Raw genomic sequence first — 19,429 nt, forward strand, 5'->3', positions numbered from 1 at the left:
GGGGTGGGACTATGGAAGAAGAACCCTGAGAGGCACTGAACGGGGACAGCGCTGCTAATAGTACATCCCCGCGTGTGGGAACGGAAAACGAAGCCCTGTGCCAGTCAGCCTCCTCCACCAAACTGATTACCATGGTCATAGAAAAGAGCCCTGTAGAGAACCCACAGTTGCTGGGTCCGTGTGAGGAGGGGTACCGAAGGGGCAGAAAAGGCAGTGAAGCCTCGGACATCATGGAAAGCCAGCAGTCCCAAAATAATGCAAACAATTCAACAATGATGACCCTCGCCGCAACAAACAACACGGATTGCGTGCAGAAGATTTTAAAAATCAAGGCGCTGGTACACTCCACCAACAAATGCCAAGACCCCAATGTATCAAACGGGGCCAAATTAACAGCTGGCAAGAGAAAGCCCGACAAAGGCAACAAAAAGATAATTGAAATCTCCACAAGTGACTCAAACTCGGAAAGTGAGAACGAAGGCGCGTCGGAAGATGGAGATTTAATTTCAGTGTGCAACACAGCCAGTGAACCAGAAGACTCCAACAAAGAAACAGAGGGGGAACAACTAAAGTCAGCTGCTAACAAACAAATAAAGAAAAGAACTAAAACAAAAAAGGGGCTGAACACATCAAAGCCCAAACTGAATCCAATAAACAAAATGTCAAAAGAGTTAAAAGAGAAAGGCAATGATGGAGTGAAGGTGATCAAAAGGAGAGGAACCACGCTTAAAAACCTGCCAAACCCACTACTATCGTGCCCCCTAAAGGCTTTTTTTACCCAGCAACTCAAAAGAAAGCTGACGGCAGAGACCGAAGTTTCGGATGCAGAGATGCCGGAAGTGACACAAGAATCTCCACCGGGGCCAAAACTGAGGAAAAAGGACTCAATCTGGGTACTAACTCCAAAATTGGTGGATGAAGAGCCCTCACAGCCAGCTAACGTGAACAAAAGTTGTATGGAAGTAAACACAACCCCCAAAATCAAAAGGGGGGCGAGCAGCTGGCCTCCGGCCCAACAGAAAACACCATCGTCCCCGAGGCCACAGCACCCAATGTAATACCTAAAATAACCAAAAAGGCCTTGCAGGCAAACCCACCCGATACAAGAGCTAGCGGGGTGGAGGCAAGGGGAGATCAGACGCTTTCTACTCAAATGCAGCAGGAGGCCCAACAGTGTGATATTGCCGCTGGTGAAAAAAAAGCATCGGTTCGCCTGGACGAAGCCTCATCTGGCGACCTGTCCGCTAAGAACGCCCCCTCCAAAGACCCTGGACGGGGACGGTCACCAGCGCGACTACCCTCAAATGACCCAAAGACCCTCTGCTGGTCGATCATTGACAGACCACGACAGAAGCTCTCTAAAGGAGCTTCCCGCAACGGACATTCCAGCTATTTCAAGGAGACCCAAGAAGAGCCAATCCTTCCCAAAAAACCACCGCTTGAGCGACATAGCCGCAGCCATGCAAAAAGAGTCTCCAAACAAAAAGCCGGACATGATAGCAATCATGTCCGCAATGTCCATCGTATTAGCTCCATTTTGCAAACTATACGAAGCGATTAAAGAGGAGATCCAAGATAACACGGCAATTCTCACAAATATGATAACAAAAATGTCTCACGTGGAAAGCTACATAACAGCTGTGGAGGATCAGAAAAGCTTGCACCAAAAAACCTGGGAAAGTAAAATTGAAGCCCTAGAAAGAAAGATCGAAAGCATGGAGCAATTGACCAGAAAAATTACAACACTTCAGATAGTGCCGCCTCACAAACCGTATGAATTGTGGCCTCAGATGGTGAACAGGGAAATAACCTCAACACTGGCTAGGGCTCCAGAGGCAAAGTACGACAACCTACCTCAAAACAAAAAAAAAGACATGTTAAATATCACAAGCAAAAACTCACCCGATGGACCCAAGATGCCAATGTAACAACCTGTTTTAAAACTTAAGAAAACAGGGTCTCATACAGAGGTGATCCAAGTCCTCGATGTGGAACTTCCAGCTGACACTCACACAATAGGATCTCCAAAAACAGTGGAGGATTTTATGACCGACTCTGCCCTAATGAATCTATCACAACACTGGGAAAAAAAAATACAGAGTTAAAGGAAGTTGACATAACAAATCACAAAAAAAACTAACTGAACTCCCAAAAAATAAAGACGCTGGAGAAGCAAAAAAACCCAGCAAAGAGAAAGAACAACTTGACACTGTGCATCGCACCTTGCCAGTGACAAAAAAGGTGGATATCCACCACAGCAAGCGTGGCAATCTGAAAGAAGACCATCAGACAGCTCCAAGCGCAAGGACAAGAATCAGAATTAGCCCTGGGTACCAGAACTCAAGAGAAGTGGAAAAAAGGGAACCCAAAAGATATGACGAGACCCGCCTATTTAAGCTTGAGCAATTAGAGCCAAAAAAAAAAGAATATCTAATACTAAATCGGCCAATAGTTTTGCAGATAATGAAGAGAGCTTAATCACTAAGGTATATAAGAACCGAAGATCTCAAGTTAATGAAGCCTTACCACAGCGACAAAAGAGCCAAAACATACCTGCATGTAAAAACAACGGGAATCTCACACATTGGGCATGGAAGAAACGAGCGAGACATAGAAACGAAACGACCAAGAAAGCATGAATTTCACTACCAATCAAGAACAGAGGACCTTTATCGTCATAATCGATGGAAAAGTCCAAGGGCCGACGAAGCAACATGGGGAAAGACCCCTTACGGCCAAAGAAATGGCAAACGACAAAATGATTGGAATCGGAAAGATGAAGAGGTCTTTATCAGGCAATGACATGTCACAGAAAACAACAACTAATCAGGGCATCAGACCAGCAAGAACCAGAAGAATGGAAGACAAGGAAGCCCGACCAAGAAGTGACTTTGCCCCGAAAGCCCTTGAGCAAAAGCCCAAAGTAAAAGCTCTCAACTCAACCCAACCTAAGGGCCCTTGGAACTGGTTTACATCGACCTGGAGCAAGAAAAGTGACAAATAGCAGCGACCAGTGCCGGCCCTCAAGAATTCCACCGTCACAATAAGAGGAGAGGAGTGGTCCGAAAACGATAAATTCAAGCTGGGTTCCTGGAACACGAGAGGCCACGTACATCTAACAACAACAGGAGACGTGACCCTAGGCCTATATGACATACTCTGCCTGCAAGAGACATGGTTGATGGATAAACCATCGCTCGACGTATTCTCTGTGGAAATTTCGCCAGCAGTCAAGGGCCCCCTAGGAAGACAGTCATCGGGCCTATTAACAGCAGTAAAAACAGGCCTCGTCCTGGCGAAACCACGGAAATGGAAAGAAACCTATGAAATGCTGGTGATCCTGACATCATGGTCCCAACCCAACTCCAAAAACCGATGAGGTCGGTTGAATCTTCTAGCAGTAATAAACTGCTATTGGAATCCGCAACACATGACCACAAAAGCTTTTTGCTCTAACATGGGAGCAACCATCGACCAACTATATCAAGAGTTCGAGGAGATCGAAATCATCACATGCGGAGATTTCAACGCAAACTGCAATGAAGAACTACAGGGGCTTTCTTTTGTCAACCAACACCCCGAGCCTACAGACGCAACAACAGAACGTGGGAAAGCATGGACAGATCTCATCAGCTCAAGAAACATCCAAAACATAGTCTCACTCTTTCCCAATCAAGTTAACATCCCTACCTGGGAACGTAGTTTTTCTAAACCGACATTAGACTACATATTTATTACAGCTGGTCTGATATCCAGTATTGTGAGCTTCAATGTTGTAAGAATGGTCAACAGCAACCACAATCTGCTGTCTTGTACCTGGCAAGGAAGGAGACCGGAGAAAGCAACCTACCTTGCCGCCATTGACGTCAACTGCCAACAAACTCGTCTGCGCCTGACAGAAGCGGACATTCAGAAAATCAAAATGTCCTGGGACCAGAAAATTCTGGACAACCAGTCAAGCATGGCTGACGAAAGACCCAACTACCTCCCGCTTTTGCTGGTGTACCAAAAGCCATCGACGGGAAGACGGGTTGGACAAGACCTGCCCACCCACGCATATAACAAAGCTTTGGTGGATCAAAGGAAAGTGGGGCATCAATTAAGAAGAAGGGCAAAGAAAACAAATGCCAAGGAAGACTGGGTGAATTGGAAACTTGAAAAAAAAGGTACAACGGCTGGCGGAAACATCAAAGAGCAGCACAATACCAACAAGACGCCAAAGAAATGATGAAAAGACTGGCAACCAACAAATCGAGCAAATTCTGGTCGCTGATAAAAAGCAGTAACAACACACCGAGTACGATACCAAGCAATGCAGTATCGGAAGAAAAATGGACAAAGTACTTAACGACTGAATTTGAACAGCCAAAGGAAACTCCTCACGTAACAGAGCGCAATCCAAATTCAACCTGGGCGGACGTGTCCAACCCCGAAGACATCGAAACAAAAAACAGGAACCTGAAATCATCCAGGGCCTGATGGTCTAACAAACATCAATCTCAAACAATTCCCCGAAGAATGGTCGGAAGTGATCGGCAAGATCTTCGGGGAATGTGAAAGAAAACACCAAATCCCAGTGACATGGCAGAAAGCGGTCATCGTCTCGATATACAAGAAGGGCAGTCGGGACGACCCCGAAAGCTATAGGCCGATCACGCTCCTTGACATCATAGGAAAAATCTTTGCCTCACTCCTGCTGGATCATTTCAGAACCTGGGAAAAATGTGGACCAAGAAACGACCATCTACAAACGGGCTTCCAAACAAATGGCACTACATTAATCAACATCATGATAATCAACATCCTGAAAGCCAAAGTTAAGGAAGGGGCAGCCAAGGTCTATTTAGCCTTTGTTGATCTGTCGAAAGCTTTCGATAAAATAGACCGGAACATGTTATGGTCGAAACTGGATGCCTGGAACTGCCCTGAAGCGGTACTCGAACCAATTAAAGCGCTACACTCGCAAACGACAATAAGAATCAACCTAAACCAACAAGGAACATTGTCAGAAGAAATCAAGGTCAACAGAGGGGTTAAGCAGGTTTGCCCCCTGACACCAGCCCTATTTATTGCGTTCTTGGGAGACTTCCAACACTCCAAAATGAATATCAGTACCTTTCCGCCAGACGAAACACCATCATCCCGCGACTTCTGTACGCGGATGACGTGATCCTGGTTGATCAGACAAAAATTGGATTGCAGCATAAATTAACCAGCCTGGCAAAATATATTGACGAAAACCACCTTGAAATAAACAAAAAAAAAAACAAAAGTTATGACAATCGAGAAATTGCCGAAGAACCAATCAAAACAGCAGTCCTGGTTCCTCAACGACATCAAGATTGAAACGGTAACGAACATCAGATACCTCGGAGTCCAAATCGACAGTTCAAGAACTGATATGGCAATGAAAGACATGCTCTGGGAAAAAGCCAAAAGACTAACATCCCAAATGAGAACTGTTGACAAGAAGTTCGGGAAGTTTTCACTAATTCCGGCCATCAACTTCTACAAAAGTGGTTCCCGCGTTGGCGTATGGAATGGAAGCTTCACTGTATCACTCCACCAATTTGGAACAAGTTGCAGGGTCTGGCCTGGAAGGCCGTCCTCGGCGTACCAAAGTCAACATCAATAACGGCCATTCGAAGAGAACTGAGTCTGGTATCCCTTGCATCCATGGTTGACCAAAGCGCCATGAGATTTTACAGAAAAATAATCCTGGCGGACTCGCTACCCGCATACAACATCATCAAAGAGGAACTGGAAATTGGTAAATGCATAGCATTGGTAAATGCATAGCACTGTTATGTTATGTTATTTTGCACTTGTATAGCGCCTTATATACCATTGGTATGGTCTGAAGGCGCTTGTAGGTTGAACGCCCTTGGGAACCGAAGTTCAGATCAGTAGAGAGTAGGGAGAGTCAGAAGGTGCGTGTGAGCACCGGGTATGTGTGCAGCTCGTGCGGTACTCGTGTAATAGCTGCTTCTTAGCGGTAGGTGTGGTGGTTGAGAGATCAGGAGAATGTGTTCGTTCTGGCAGGATTTATCCGGAACGGATGTGGCTGCATTAGGCCTGAGGAAAACGCCTGGCTGGGGTGTGGAACCAGCAGTGATTACATAGAATGATGTGGAGTAAGCGGCGGAATGTTGGTATGAGAACAGTTATAGTGTGTCATGAAAGCAAGACTGAATCTACTGCTTACACAGGAAATCCTAACCATCCATGGCTCAACAGGCAAACAGGAATGCCGTCTATGCAAAAAGTTGATGGTGGCTGAAACCTTAAAACACCTGGTAATAGCCTGCCCCAACAACAAACAAAACAGATCTACCTATTTCTTACCTCTGATTTCGAATCCATGGATGATGCAAGAAGACGACCTATGGAACAGACTTATATCTGGAGAAACTAACAGATGGACGGTGGCCATGGCAAACGTAATCAACCTAACTTTACAGCAGATCAATGAGGCATCATCCATCCCACCGTCTACCTAGAGATCCATAAACAGGGCTTTCTCTGACCAGCTCTGAAGGATCGGTAGATCTGTAGGAAGACCTTTTTTATGACACTTGAGATTGGGACAACCCAAACGAAATCGAATGTTTGATAAAATTCAGGTGTCCCTTGAATAAAAGTCAAATAAAAATATTTAAAAAATACTGCATCTCTCCTAGCGGAACCCAAGGTCATGATCAGGTAGCAGCTTCCTTCCCCTGGCCACCCGGGAGGAGACTTTAGGTAGGGATTCTGTGAGAATTCGGGAGGATTCATCACAGTGTTCACCTCTCGCATAGGTTGAACAATTGGACATTTTTAATAATAATCCATTACTTCTATTAGATACCTATAGCCCTCTTGCAAAACTTAGAAGGGTCCAGTTGTGTCAATTGCTACCTTCTGCCATGATCCCTCTGGTAAGCTCACCATACCCTTGTCACTTATCTGACATGGTACACATCCTTTCAATTTGCTTTCTATGCCCACATCCATTCCTGGCCACCAATCAGCCCTCAATCCCCTTACACCACTTACACCACTTATTCCAAGGTGCCCTCCAAGAGCTAATTTTATCAACTTAGTTCTCAACTGCAAAGGCAATACCATCTCATTGCACATCCTCCCTTCACACTTACCTCATCGGACACGTTCCACATAGCACTCAGATCACCCCATAGTGACCTCTCCGATGACCAAACCGGCACACAATACTCCATTACTCTTTGAAAACACCTCATCTCCTTGTTCAGCCAGTCTCCATTCTTTTATTGCAATGCATTCTTCCTCAAATAACGCCACTTAGCTGTATATTCCATCCAAATATTCTATCCAAGCAACCTCACTCTGACTCTGCTTGTTCCCTCTCCACTTGCAATGGCAATCTTGATAATCTGCATCCACACTGCATTTGCCGGGAATATAGGCAATCTTAAATTTATATGATTGTAACTTTGCCACCAATGTCTGTTATGTGGCCGTTAAATTCTTGCCACCTCCTGGGGCTAAAATATCAACCAAAAGTTTGTGGTCTGTTCTTAATGTAAAATACATTCCCCCAAATGGACATCTTGAAATGTGCTTTTGCCCACACACAAGCAGAAGTCTTTTGTTCTATCACCGAATATGTTCTTTCAATTTCTGATGATGTTCTTGACACATGCACAACTACCCATAGTTGCCCTTTCTCCCTCTGTGATGCAGTTGTTCCTAGACCATAATTACTCACATCTAACTTCAATACACACTCCTTACCACACTCAAAACATTGCCTGTCCAATTTCTATCTTGATGTCCTGAAAACACTTTCCCTCATTTTCTGTATCTATATATTTCACCTTTCCTTCTTAATCTTCTTAACAGTCAGTTTTGTGTCCAAATGTATCTATGAACTGGGCATAAATGTTTGCTAATCCTAAACAAACAGATTTAAAGAAAATTGTACCTGCTCTGCATTCCTTGGACTAGGTGCTTCCTGTATAGCATCCACATGCCAAACTTTTGGCTTGCCACCCTCCCCTGGTATTCTGTGCCTAAAATACAGAACTTCAACACACACCTTGCACTTTTCAAACTTGAGTGTCATCTCACTATCATCTAACACTTTCAGAGCCCCTTCCAGAGCCACATCAGGTTCCTATGTGCTTCCATACACTAGTATGTCATCTTAGAACGCTATAGTTCATTCAATGCCCTTAAGCAAATTGTGCACAATTCTTTGAAAGATTGCTGATGCACTCACTATATGAAACAGCATTCTTTTGAATAGGTAAAGAGCATATAGCATGATAAATGCCATCAATGGTTTTGATTCCTTGTGAACTCTAATCTGGTGACATGCGGTCGCCATGTCCATGGTGCTAAAAAAAAATTCTTAACCCAACAAAGCCAACATTTCCTGCAAGTTCAGCAATGGATGCCAATCTGCCACCACAAACTCATTCAGTCCTCACACGCCCACACACACTCCTATCCTTCCATCTCCTTTTTTGTTATCACTATAGGTGATACCCATTCTGTACTTTCTATAAGCTCCACTACTTCCTGATCCACCATCCCTTTTAGTAACTACTCCAAATCACTCCTCACACTTATCGGAACTCTTCATACTTTACTTTTCACTGGCATCGCTCTCTCATTCAAAACTATCTTGTTAACAAAACACCTTAGTGTCCCCAATCTCTTCCTAAAAACGTTTGGGTGATTGTCACAATCTTTAGGAGTTTTGGTGCACATTACATCACCTAAAATCTCAAACCCTCCTCCACCATATCCTCCGGGAAGGTTATCCGATTTGTGCAATCCCACATTCTCCAAATACTTCCTTAAAATCATCTAGATCCAGTATTGTGTAGTTGGAGCACTAATCAGCCATAACGCTTTTCATATTATCGTTAAAACTAACAAAGCAAGGTCTGTCTCATTCATCCTCTACACCCCTGACATCTACCATTAGAGCAAAATCCTCATTCTTCTTTTCTCATATCCATGTACTCCTCTATGTAACTCACTCTACTCTTGTTCTTTACATAACACATTCTTGCAAAATGCCCTTTTTTCCACTATTGGAACAATCCTTCTCAACTGCTTGACATAATCTACTATTCACCAGATGATCTGGCTTGCCGCATCTGAAACAATTTCTTCCCCCTCTTGCAGGGCTCCCAAAATGTCCTAGTAACTCTTCTTCCTCTTTGTCCTTCCTTCTTGTTTACACCAATTGTATTCAGCTCATCTTTCTTTTCTCCTTCTAAAGTCCTCATACTCTGCTCCGATGTCCCGATACTTCTTGCTTTCTCAGTGGTATTCTTCAGTCCACATTTGCTCCCATCCAAAGTCTCTTATCCTTTTGTCATAAGTGTTCATTAGAGTCTGATCCCTCAGCACCTGCTCTGGCCTGATGCTTTAAAACTCACAATTTGAGGCCAAACCCCTCAATACGCTTGATGCCTTCTCCTGGTAACTGTTTTTTTTTTTTTTGTAAAAGTTGAAATGTTCCAGAACTACATTACGCTTTTTATTTATTATTATTAATGTGATATAGTTTAGTACAAACGTACAAACTTTACACATAATACACAATAATATATATAAAATGTAAACAGCATTACTTTGAATATATAGATCTCATAAGAGAACAGACAAAATGTTCCTCAGCATAGGATAAAATAAGTCTTCAAATCTAAAATCATCAACATAAAATCATAAAGCCCTGCAGTATCGGATTAAACATTCAAAAGGAGCTTTCATATCATTCTGCAGCTAATAAAACAGGCACTTCATAAATTCACCATAACATTGCAGAGATTTTTAGTGAATCTCTCATCCAATCTTCCGATTCATAAAATAGTAATAGTGACACCCATTGAACCTTCTTACTCCATTCTCTTAGAATCTGCTTTTGTATGAATATTCCATGTTACTCTCTTCAATTTTAATGACTATGGGCCTCATTACGACCCAGGCGGTAAGTTACCGCCTGGGCCGTGACTTTACCACCATGGCGTAAACTACGTTTACGCCATGGTGGTTGGTGGACTTACCGCCCCATTCCGAGTTTGGCGGGGCGGTAAGTCCCCAATCCCCATTTACCCTTCCCCATTCCCATTTTTGCCCCATAGGGCATAATGGGAGTGGGGAAGGCGTTAATTACGCCACCGTAAATTACGGTGGCGTAATTAACTCCATGGTCCCTTAGCGCCATGGATTTTAACACCTGCTAAAAGCAGGTGTTAAATCCGCCATGGCGCTAAGGGACCTCGTACTCAGGCGGTAAGGGTCGGCGCTGTTTACGGCGCCGTAAACCCCTTACCGCCTGAGTTGTAATGAGGCCCTATGTCCTTCCTGCTTACCTCTTCTCTCTTCAGGATATTTCTGATCCTGCACGCTCCACTGCACTCTCCCCCCTTTCTCCCACCTTCTCCTTAATGCTGTATTTCATGCACAGGGCCCAGTACACTGTAGGTTAATCTTTCTTTACAAATCTCTTCTATGCCCCTGCACACACAGCTTGATGTTGGCATGCAAAGCTACTTGCTTTTGCAAATTTACTTGCTTTTTCTCATTACAGCACAGTTCCATCGGCTGGCGTCTGATATCGCTGGACGCTTCCTGAACTCTGCTGGCACGACTCATTTCCTCCTTCTCCCCCAACTTCCAGTGCTACACTGACGATACACAACCTTTCTTCAAACTTCCCACTGATGTCCTTACACCCTCCTTCATCCCAGACTGCTTCTCTGCCATCCAGGCCTGGTGCACTGCCAATGACCTCTGCCTCAATGCCAGCAAAATAGAGATTCTCCCTATTGGGTCCCCTTCACCATACTTCTTCCCTGCACTCTGGCCTCATGCATGGCTCCCCTGCTCCCTCCACTGTAGCTAGGAATCCCTGAATAATCATCGACTCCTTCCTTTCATTCATCCCTTATATTCAGGACATTGTCAAGAAGTCCCAGCTTCAGCTCTTCCTTCTCAACGGGACCTTACCCTTTCTCATCTTCCCCCAGAGACTCAATGTTACCCTTGCTCTGGGTTCTCTCCAGGATAGACTACTGCAATAGCCACCTCCTTAATCTTCCTTCCTCCACCCTGCAACCCCTCCAGCTAACCCACAATAAAGCAGTGAGATGTATTATTGGCCCAGGTACTGCATCTCTCCTGCCCTGCAAAGCCTTCACTGGCCCCCGGTCTCAGCACGGATTAAATTCAAATCCCTCTGTATCATATAGAATGCTATCTGGGGCAAGGGACCACTCTATCTTCAATGCTTCCTGACCAAATGCTCTCCTTCTCGCCTCCTCTGTTCCTCCGGCACCAACTCTCTATGTGTTAAATGCTTTGCTAAACAGAGAGCTGGTGGCCGATCACTTTCCTCAGCTGGCTCCCTCCTGTGGAGCAGCCTCCCTCTCCCTCTGCGTCTTGAGCAAGACCTCCTTAAGTTCCGAAAAAAACCCAAGACCTTTCACTTTATCTCCTTCTCCTCCTCTGTTTTTGCTGATAATCTTGGAGCAGTGTGACTGATGTGCAGGGCCCTTCTGTGTCCTTGGGGCCCTGATCCCACCACATCTCTCATCCCAGCTGCTGTCTTTCTACTGCACCTAGTTGGCTCACCCAATCCTCAGTGATTGCACTTACGTTCTTCTCCTCTTAGCACTTACCCTGAGCACTTCTTCGTGAGCATCAACGCACCTTATCCCTCACCCCTTCCCCTCTGCTCTTGCACGTTCTGAGCACTCACAAAACATAGTAGGTTTGTCTTCCCTTTACTCTTATTGTTTGTACTATTAATGCAATTATTTATCCTTCTGTAATTAATTGTCCCCTATCCCCCACCCTGTTTGCCCTGTGGACGCTTTGCACATTTATTATTTATTTTATTTATTAGTCACTTATTAGGCGTTTATACAATTAGCAAAACTGTTTCAAACAGTATTGAGAATAATGTAATAAAGTCAACTTTGGTGGGTCAGGCAACACAGCATTGTGAGGAATTGCCATCTGCCAAAGGTGTAGAAGCCCAGGCTTTGTTTTACTTCAATTAACTAATAAAATGATGAAGGTAATTTAATCTCTGAAAGGGAAATCTGCTGATCAGATTCCCCATTCATAACTCCATACCAAAAGCACATAGTGTACACCTGTGCCATGCTGCCTCAGTATTCCGACCTGCAGCGCCTGCTCTACCAGTGGCACAGAGCAGGTTCAGCGGTCACAGGTGCCCTCTTGACAGCTGCAGCGACAACCAAGTATCTGCAGCAGAGGGGCTGCATTTGAGGTTTGCAACCCTGTTCCAAAAATTATACCTAAAAGGATGTTGTGCTGGTGGCAAGTTAAACTGTAAATATAAGGCAGGGTCTTCAACTGGGCTGGGAGCAACACAGAGATCACCACAACACCACCAGAGGCACTCATTCCATCTGCCTGCAGAGGTCAGGTCAGAGGTCAGGTCAGAGGTCCTACACGGAGCATCCAGGATCGTCCTACGGGCTGCTCGCTCGACAAGGTTTCTTGAGCAACTCCTAGAGGACTCCTGCCCCAGGGTGTCCAGTGAAGGGCTTAGGGGTGCCATTTTGCAGCCCTGGCAGCCTTGATGGCTTCTTGCCAGCATCCTCTAATCCTGCATCAGCAGCTTTCAGCCTCAAAGAGGACCGATTTCCTTTTTCCTTTTTATATCAGGTTGAGATGGAAGGTACAATGAGTGGGGTGGTTTCTTGTCACTATACCTTGCCCAACAGACCAGTCAACTGATGATCACCCCTTTCACTTTGGAAGCACCACAGTTGGTTGCATTTATTGGTTTATATCCATGCAAAACATCCTTTCTCCAGCTTTGATGCCTTGTTATGCCCTATTATGTGACATTGGGCTAAGTGATGCAACATCAAGTGGCACAAATTCAGCGTCGATAATTGCTAGTCGGTTGCCCAGGACCACCCTTCTGACTGCCTGCTGACACCTCAGGAACACCCCAATTGTAGCACCTTGTAGAAAGTGACAACGCCAACCACGCACTACAGCATTATCCTACTGGCAGTTACCAGTAAAAACATGCTTTATGCCTTTAAATTCTGTCCTGTTGCCCCACGTTCTGCTAATTGGACACCAGTTCCCACAAACATTCCTTGGGGAGAATGAGAAGGGGCCCATGCAAATAGTACCCCACCCCCAACCAAGTATGTGAAGACAGCCACCACCATTTGAAGCATGGCATAGGTGGTCTTTAGAGATTACACGCCATGCGCACTCTATCCCTTCACAGACCTAGTACTTCACCACTGCCATGTTGAACGTTCTTCCTGTACAAAATCCCCCTGCCAGGAAAACCCACACAGTTTACAGACCTATGGGTAAAAAGCCGACATACTTCGAGCCCTTTTTAGTGCGTCACTTGTCCATGCACAACCACCAGTGGGCTAAACCGAATTCCACGTTTTCGTCAGTCCGGTCATGCCTTGTTTATGTAAACGCAAACCCATCCATAGTCTAGAGCAAACATCTTTCAGGATACCTTAACAGTTTGTTTAATCACAAATCTCGGAGTCAATGAGATCTGAACCATTAACAGAGATTTCCTCTAAACCCCAGTATTATAAACGTGATGGGGGGGGGGGGGGGCGCGAGGGGTTTGCTGTCCATCCGCACGTCCCAGCAAATAAATGACTAACTTAAAAGTAAGTCTTGGCTAAACATGGTGAAACCGCCAGGGACTGCCTAAAGACCATTGGCTGACTGGCTCCAGGGCTTCTGTGATCAACAGTTAAAAGCAGGCCCAGGCCCGCTCAACCCCAGTGGACTTCACTCGTGGACCACGTTTGAGAGAGCGCGCTTTGCATAGCCCACGCAACAAACATTTCTGACGCGCACTTCCGAGTTGCCAGCATTAACAGACGCAGGTAAGCGCCAGATCAAACATGTTTATGGTAAATCGACCCCCTCAACCATGACCTTTGGAAAGAAACTGCTATTCCCCGCCCCACTTCTGAATGTAAACTGGTGCAACAGGTACGTCATTTGGGGTTCACCACCAGGGGTCGTAACTGCAACAACCGAGGTCTCCCTTGCTACCCCTTAAAAAAAAGTATTTTTTGTTCCGTTTTGTTTTTTTAAATGGAAGCGCATGGGTGTGGCCAGCGGCATGTTGCTCTTTGTCTCTGGAGTGGCTGGCATTCTTGTTCAGGCCTCTTAAAAAACCGGGGGTTCCACAAGTGTACCACTTTGAGCAGTGACCCTAAATAAGAAAGAATAGGAATAACAAATAATTTGTCTTTCTCGAATTCCACACGATAATTGCTAGACTCATTAAAGGTTTATTTCAGGCACACTTCAGGGAGTGAGTCACTGATTTAGTCTGTCCTTAAACACCTTAAATTCACAATGCAGTTTTAGCATGTTTTAGCATGTGTTTTCTGCGGTTGTCTCTGTTACTATCATCATGAGACATTCCTTCTCGGTGTCCTGGCCACTTGACAAAATCCTTATGCCTAAGAGCTTGTGCACATTGTACAAATATTTGACCATAGCACATAATTAACCCTTGATTTCGTGTGCCACAATTAATGCTTTGTTGTAATATGTCTATCTTTCCCATACCCCTGGCATGCTGTTTAGGATGCTTGTTTGCATGTATGAGTTAAAGAGTGCCCAGAGTATGGGATGTCGTGTGAGTGCGCTGCTTTCCCTATTTTGCCAACCTCTGAAGCCTGTAAAGTATATCCAGGCAGGCTTGACATGTGGCCAACGTTGCACCAGACCTGCAGATGAACTGGTCTGCTGTTAAATCTCAGTTACCAGTTTAATGGTATCCACTACAGAGCGTAATTTGTTTTCTGACTTTGAGAACATTCAGACATGTAATTGCTCATTTTACTATAGTCGGTAAGATAGCTCAGAGGATTGTGTGCTCACTGCTCTGATGTCTGTGTGATCTGCAGGTTTGTACCCGGCAAGGCCAACTCAGCCTTTCATCCTTCTGAGGTCGATAAATGATAACCAACACAGGTTATGTGATATTCTATGTGTATGTTTCTAAATAAAGCGCTTAAGGGCAAGTGCTATTTAATAACACATCATTATCATTTGGCCTTGGACATCTGCTTGCATTCACAGTAATTAGTTAATATGGGCCTATACACACTGATACTAACCATACATATGGTGATCCATTCTTGTATAAAATGTATATCCCATTAGAGATATGTAACCATATTCTTCACAGTGTACTTAGGAACAATGCTATGTGATGCCACTCCCTGCTTTGTCAAGGGGTGAAAGGTCGTGTTTCATTGTTTCTTGTGATGTCACTTGGGGTGGGGTCAAATGGCATCACCTCCTGTGGTGTTACCAGAGGTCAAGGGTCAGGTGATGTCACTTCTGCTACCCCTGGCATTTTGGTGAAATGACGTCCATGTGGTGCAAATAGTTAACTTCTTTGCGTGCATTTGTAAGTGTTATAGCGTGGTACAGGATATGCTGCAAAATAGTACTCATGGTTGCGTCTCAAATTGTTTTGCTTTTGTCAGAGGTAGACAGGGACGAGGATGAAAGGGGTATTCATATCTGTGGAGTGGATGTGAAAAGCTGAGATAGCTGGGAGAGTGTCCATAGATTACCCGACAGGTGCGGGACCCTGCCCCAGCCCTACCGCTCCCTAGAGGCGCCTACATCTGGGCGTGGTCCGAGCTTCAGCCTCACACCCAGTAGTGACGCATGCGCCGCCTTCTGTGGAGATTTGCGCTCACACGCACGGTCCTCGGGTGGCGTGCACTCACAGAGGGTGATGCTGTACACATGCAGAGCGCGGCCTGCTGCAGGTACTCGAGCACGGATATGCGTTCAATTGGCTGCACTTCTGCGTTTCCCATGTTTACTTTGTATAAATTGGCTTCGTGAGTTTGTAAATGGATAGGCGACATTGGTATATCCCGACCCAATACCCCCCTCCCCCCCCCGCCCGCCAATCACACACAGCTCGTCGGAAGGCATCCCTCCTGTGTCTGACGCTTTCATTCATTCGGTAATTATTCAGGTTCTCATGTTTTCGAGAAGGATGTCGATGAACCGTGTCGTGGATAGTAGTGTGGCCTGGCTGCTAGTATTGGGATGGTCTCTGGCGCGGCGCCAGATTTAACTGCAGCGTTCTTAACATATTAAGCTTTAGGGCCTTTATGGGGATATTGTTCCGGGAGAGGAAGGGGGCGTTCACTTTAGACATTTTTTTGAATTTGTGTTATTGATTGGTTTGTAACAGACCTTACTATAAAGCACTTTGAGGCACCACTTCTTAAGGGTCAGCGGCAGATTCCTGGGTATTGCTAGTTTCAATCAGGCTTTCTTGGACCATCTGCGGTTATCGCGATAGTTTCAAGGTTCAGAATGTTTTCTTATAGAAACTTCATTGCTGCCAAGATCTTAGGAGTGAGTTTTCCGAGACAGAGGGGGTCCCATAATAGGGATATTTCCTCGCAGGGCGACAACCCGAAGGCCAGTACGGCCTAAGTAATGCCAACACCAAGTCTGGTGACTTGATATACCCAGTCCCAGCCCCCTGCCAGCGTCCGGGACTACACAGGCCTGTAGTGAAATCAAGATGCCCGACACACAGCCTAGGCGGTTGACCATTCCATGCCCCTCAAATCACCAGGGACATTTTCTTCATAGTTGATCAGGAGAAATACACAAACTCTTGCCAGCAACTGGATCCAGTAGCGGTCAAATGGAATTTACATCAGGATAGACTAACTTTATGTTTTAAAAAAAACAGAAGCAGCAGATACTTTTTGAAAAATGTGAGAGCCCCTCTTCTGATCAGGGCCACAAAGCCTTTTATGGCATGGTGCCAGCTCACAGACGTTTACTATGGTCACAGTTTCTCAGAAGAGAAATCTATTGGCATTTTACTTTGGTCCTGCCCCCCAAAACAGTACTCGCCAACAATTCCAAGAAACTCTACCAATAACCACCCCGGGCCAGGATATGGTCTTGGTGCACATCAGTGAGGTGGAGCGGCGTCTAGGCTCCGAGAGCCAAGGGCTGTGCCTTGACTTCCCTTGCTAAATGGTGAAACCCCAAATGTTTCACCGTTGTTCAAAGAGGGCCAATGCCTCTGCTGACAAATTAGTCCTAATGTCTTCTCCAATAAAATGGCGCCAACTCACGGTGGTCCACTGAAAATGTTTAGCATTTTATGTGGTATCCTTTTTGATATCGATGTGTATGTGCATATAATAGGTTTTATGTAGCACTTTGTTCTGGATTCCCCCACCCCTTTTCTAAGCACTGTACTATCTTTTATTACCCACATTTGTACTCCGTTTATTGACCTCTGAATGGTGGAGGGCCGAGTCATCCCATGTGGAATTTGAACTAGCCACCAGTGGTCGAAGTGAGCGGGAACGGTCGGGAGTGGGGGTTCCACTAATTTCATGTTTTACTGTTAACAGGTCCACTACTTTTTCCAACTACATTCACAATTCTGGAACTGCTCTTGGTGAAGTTAAAGCACCGTTTCAAAGCAATTGACTCAACTAGCATGGCTGCAACTCCTGAAAAATGTATTGGACGTTGCTCCCCTTCTGCCTATCGTGTCCCTGCTGGGGGTCACAGGTCCACGACTTTTTTGCTACACGCCTACCACTGATGGGGCACACGTCAGAGGCGAACCCTTAACACGTGTTCTATCCTGCCAAGATCTGCAGACATGACAATGTGACTTCATCCTTAGAGCCTCCTGAATAGCAATTCAGGAGATGGACAAAGCCCGGATGAGAGCAAGTGAAGCTAGTCCAAATGATTCGGAAACAGTCAAATGCTGCTCCCCCCCCCCATCTTTAGACGGCAGAGGTCAATTACATTAAGGGTGCGCTATCTTTTGTCTTCTACTAAAAACAGTTGCAACATTTCGATTTTTAGACAACGGACCATCGAAAAGGAGCGTCCTTCATAGCACTTCCAGAGATGTACTAACAAACCACACGTGAGCAACTGGATCCAGTAAAATTCCAAGAGGTGTCCTTCGCGTTAGCCGAATAGCAAGAACATACAGTTGAAATGTTTATTTAAAATGTTAACACAACCTGATCACTTATTTCCTGGCATCTAAATAAGCAAATGTATCACATGGCATTTAAATATAGAATATGAATTGTTAATTAATGCAATAATTATTCTGAAACACTTTCTTCTGTGTGCATTAATTGTTCCTCCAGCAAAAGGCCGCATTTCGTGGGCAAAGACGAGATCTATCAATATGCACGTTTTGTTATGCGTAAAGGACAGTATAGTTAAACATCCTTGGAGAAGCAATACGGATATATTTCACTATAGAAGCTCCACTTTTAACAGATCTACGGCCCATCATCCAAGTACAACGAGATTTAATGGACAGCCATCACATATTCATGTCAGAATTGTGCGTGGATCTCGCCCAAACTACTTGCTAAAACTGAAAGGCAGCATAGGCAACCCAATCACAAACCCAATTGTGGCAAGGGCCGCCAGTGCCTGCACAGCATGAGTGTGGCGAAGGCGGAAGCACGGCATCAGCATTGGCGAAGGTGTATCCATCTGAGAATGCCACCTTTCCCTCCTTGCACCTTTAGCTTTCCCTTTTGGCTGCACTAAATAAATGAGAAGACACGTTGTCAAGTGTCTCAATTGCGCACTTTGGAGCCAGCGTGCCTACTGTGTGTATTTTCCTATTTTTACGCAATGGGTCAGCATTTCCATTTGAGCAATATGGGCTGTCTGATCCTGCGCAAGTCGTTAGTGTGCCGATCACTCGCAGTACGCATGAAAACAACCAGTGGAGTAACTTTGCTGAAAACGTTGAGGGACATGACAACTGAAGGAAAGGGGTGGGCTGAAGGGAGGGCGTATGGTGACTCTGAGGGATCGTTTTGCCAAATTGTAAAAAATAAATTGGTCGAATGGTAGATTTGACTGAATTCGGTCACCACCATTAGTTCGAAGCTGACGATACCGAACATGAAGAGCAGTGGTTGCAGGGGTGGGCCCCTCAGCACATATTCAGTATTTTTGGGTTGGCGGTTGCAGGGGTGTCCCATGCTTCCTCAGCATTGGTGGCAGGGAGGAACCCAACAGAAAAAAAAGAAAAGGGACGCTGCAGCGTCAGATCTGACCCGCGTTAAAGGGATGGATCTGACGCTGCTGGTTACAGGAGAGGCAGTGGATGGAGAAAAGGTAAGTGGGGGGGGGTTATGGGTGTACTGGCGGTTTGAGGAGACATGGGCTTGTTTTTTTGTACCGAAGTAAAAACGTATTTGCAGCGAAAATGACCAAGGTTAATTCGCTGTGATTATGTACATCGGTCAAACAACCTAAATCCCTGAGGGACAATACTAAACTACTACACCTCAAAAGTCCATTGCTGAAGCTCATGTATAACTTTCATAAAACTGGTGGCGTATCT

General features: G+C 45.2%; 1 pseudogene; it reads left to right on the forward strand.

The window, feature by feature from the left end:
- Window positions 1–5,275: 5,275 nt before the first annotated feature.
- Window positions 5,276–19,429, forward strand: part of LOC138514647 (hyaluronidase PH-20-like) — a 28,453-nt pseudogene continuing 14,299 nt past the window's right edge.

Source organism: Ambystoma mexicanum, chromosome 12, assembly GCF_040938575.1.
Source record: "Ambystoma mexicanum isolate Mex_15411 chromosome 12, UKY_AmexF1_1, whole genome shotgun sequence".
Classification (NCBI taxonomy): domain Eukaryota; kingdom Metazoa; phylum Chordata; class Amphibia; order Caudata; family Ambystomatidae; genus Ambystoma; species Ambystoma mexicanum.